This window comes from Vicugna pacos, chromosome 15 (genome assembly GCF_048564905.1).
Source record: "Vicugna pacos chromosome 15, VicPac4, whole genome shotgun sequence".
Classification (NCBI taxonomy): Eukaryota; Metazoa; Chordata; class Mammalia; order Artiodactyla; family Camelidae; genus Vicugna; species Vicugna pacos.
In genome coordinates, this window is record NC_133001.1 from 34,392,931 (window position 1) to 34,395,812 (window position 2,882).

The 2,882-nt window shown below is 48.7% G+C and overlaps 1 pseudogene; it reads right to left on the reverse strand.

Annotated features, from left to right (window-relative positions):
- Positions 1-235: 235 nt before the first annotated feature.
- On the reverse strand, positions 236-1,641 carry LOC102532570 (tyrosine--tRNA ligase, mitochondrial pseudogene; annotated as a pseudogene).
- Positions 1,642-2,882: the final 1,241 nt, after the last annotated feature.

Below are 2,882 nucleotides of genomic sequence, written 5' to 3' on the forward strand. Positions count from 1 at the left end.
TCCAACCTCAGCTCTACGACCCCCTTCATGCACGTCTGATGTAGCTGAATGGTGCTGCCTATGGTCCTGCAACTTCTTGTCCTCATGTAACCGAGCAGGACCCTATGGGGTCTTCCTGGGACAGATTCTCCTGTCCTTGCCTGCCTCTTACTTGAGTTGCATAAGCAAAAGGTTAAGTTAGCATGTCTTGAGAATGAATGATGGATAAATTTATTTGAATCACCAGAAGGATTTTTCACCATAGCCGAAGCCATTTTATAATGTAGAAATTCCTTTTTCCTATTTTTAAGTAACAAAAGTCCATTCTTAAGAATATGTTGTCCAACAACTAAAACACTCTCAAGATTGTTACTTGTCTGTGATTTGTACTGACTCCACCTTCTGTTATCATCCGATACCCCTGGGGACCATCTGGAATGGCATTTGCTTTGCGGCAGGTATCTAGGACGCTTGTTCCTGGGTCAATAACTAATTCAGAAAATGAAGCTTCTTTAAAAAACAAAACAAACCTCTTTTAACTCTTGATCAGACATGACCTCCACTGCATCCATGCTACTTTGATAAACACACCTTTTAGCAGAGTTCAGACCTGGTACATGAACAAGCTTTGTTACTTCTGCAGCAAGTCGTTTCTGAGGACCCCGCTTACCTGGCTCTGATATGCAGCTGCATTGTGTGGTCATCTCTGGATGGGGAAGAAAATGAAGAGCTCCTGGTACCTTTCTACCAAAGCATCTTGCTGCCTGACAAAGAACTCATACAATCCAAATGGAGCTGTCTTTTCCCTGTTTGGCCAAACAGCATTGCCAGGACACTTTCCCAGTTTTGCTCCAGTTATAGAGGACTAGAAATTCCAAACACAACTTCTCCAATCAACTTGTGAATGAACTTGCATCCGGACATGACATTGCCCAGCTGATCAGATCCGCCCATTTGGACCCTGCATCCATAACGCTGGAGAGGTAATAGAAATCATAGGCCTGACGCACCTGGTATGAAAACTCGGCCCAACTCATGCCCCCAGGGCTCTGGAGCGAGTCTGCACCCTCGGCCGGCTGTGCAGCGTGCCCATGCGGAAGCGGCTGCCCGCCGCCGCTAGGAAGTCCAGCGGGTGCAGCTTCTGGTACCGCGCTGAGTTGTTCAGCACCGTGAAGCCGCCCGGGGCCCGCCCGTTAGTGAAGAGCGGCCTTGAACCCTCGGCAGAGGGCGCGCGCGTTGCTTTGCGCTTGTTCCGCGTCCAGCTCCTTGCGCTCCTTGGTACGGCTGCCTGCCTGCGGGTCCCCCAGGCTCATCGTGGCGTCTCCCACCCCTGCTGTCGCCTCGTGGTCCGCTCGCTGGAAGTGAAACAGGCCCGACAACGCCGGAAGATGCCCCACATGAAGCGAGTAGGCCGTGGTGTCGATGCCGCCACAGTCTGGGCAAAGTTGCCCACCGTGCTGGGCAGTCTGAGAGCTCTGGGAGCCCTGTCTTCGTACCCTTCTCGGGGAAGAACTCCTTAAACAGACCCTGAGCCCTCTGCACCGCCAGCATCTCCGGAGCGCCCTAGTGGACCTCACGCAGCCCCAGGGGCAAGACTCCTGACCCGTCTTGGATACCAAACCACCAACCCCTGGAAACGCACCGCAACATGGGCGCCGCCATGTTGGCGAAGGGCGAGACTCAGACGAGGATGAGGAGGATAGAGATGGAGATGATGAAGATGAAGAGGGAGCTGAAGCTGGTCCACCTGAAGGACTGAGAAAGAGGAGGAAGAAAAAGAGGAGGGTGAGGATGAAGATGAAACAGGGCGCTGGTCCTGTTTGGTGTGGTCCGGTCTGTGAGACATCTGTGGTAAGTGGCTGAACCTCGAGTGTGCGGACACCACGGTATACTTCTGTCCTGGGATGCCTTGATTGGAGATTTTCCTTTTGGGGGGAAAGGTGTAAGACTTGGTCACCTGGTTTTGAATGGAGTCCGTTTTAGTTGGATTTTCTCCTCTAGGCTGAGGAGTCTCTTGGCCATCTGGCACCAGCTGAATGATGATTGGGAAAATCCCCTGTTAAGACTGAGGCTCTCTATACCCCTGTCTGTAGGTGGGAAGTCTTCCATTCTAGTCCTACGGAACTGCGACCCTGAGAGGCCGTCAAGCAGTGGGTATCTAGTTCTGGTGTGTCTGTTTCTGGTACTGTCCGCCCTGTGAAAGAACAATGAGGGCCTGTGATACTTTTAAAAAATTAGAGTTTTTGAGTGTGCCTAATGTGGAACTAAATTCACTGGCCCAGCTGCCCACCTTAAATAAACTTTGAAAGTTGGAATTTAGTGACAGTGTAATTTCTGGAGGTTTGGAAGACCTGGCAGAGAAATGTCCAAATCTTACCTATGTCAATTTGAATGAAAACAAAGTCAAAGATTTTGTATAGTAGAAGCCCTACAAAATCTTAAAACCTTAAAAAATCTTGACTTGTTGAACTGTGAAATCACGAACTTGGCAGATTATAGAGAAAGTGTTTTTGAACTGCTGTAGCAAATCACATACTTAGACCAGGAGGACAGAGGGGGATCTGTCCCAGGAAGGCGGCATAGGATCCTGTGGTTGCAGACAGAGCCTTAACTCTTAAAGGATCAAAGGCAACTGGAAAGGTATGGAATATATGGCAAAGAAGTGATTAAGGGACCCGCTCTTTAGAAAAAGAGAGATGAGCCAATCTGGACTAGTTGGAGGGCAATTATAGAACCCAAAATCATGCTTTTATCTTCCATCTAGTTTACATTATTCCATAAACTTTTTGCAGGGGAGAGTATAGCTCAGTGGTAGAGCATATGCTTAGCATGCATAAGGTCCTGGGTTCAATCCCCAGTACCTCCATTTAAAAATTAATAAATAAATGAATAAATAAATAAAC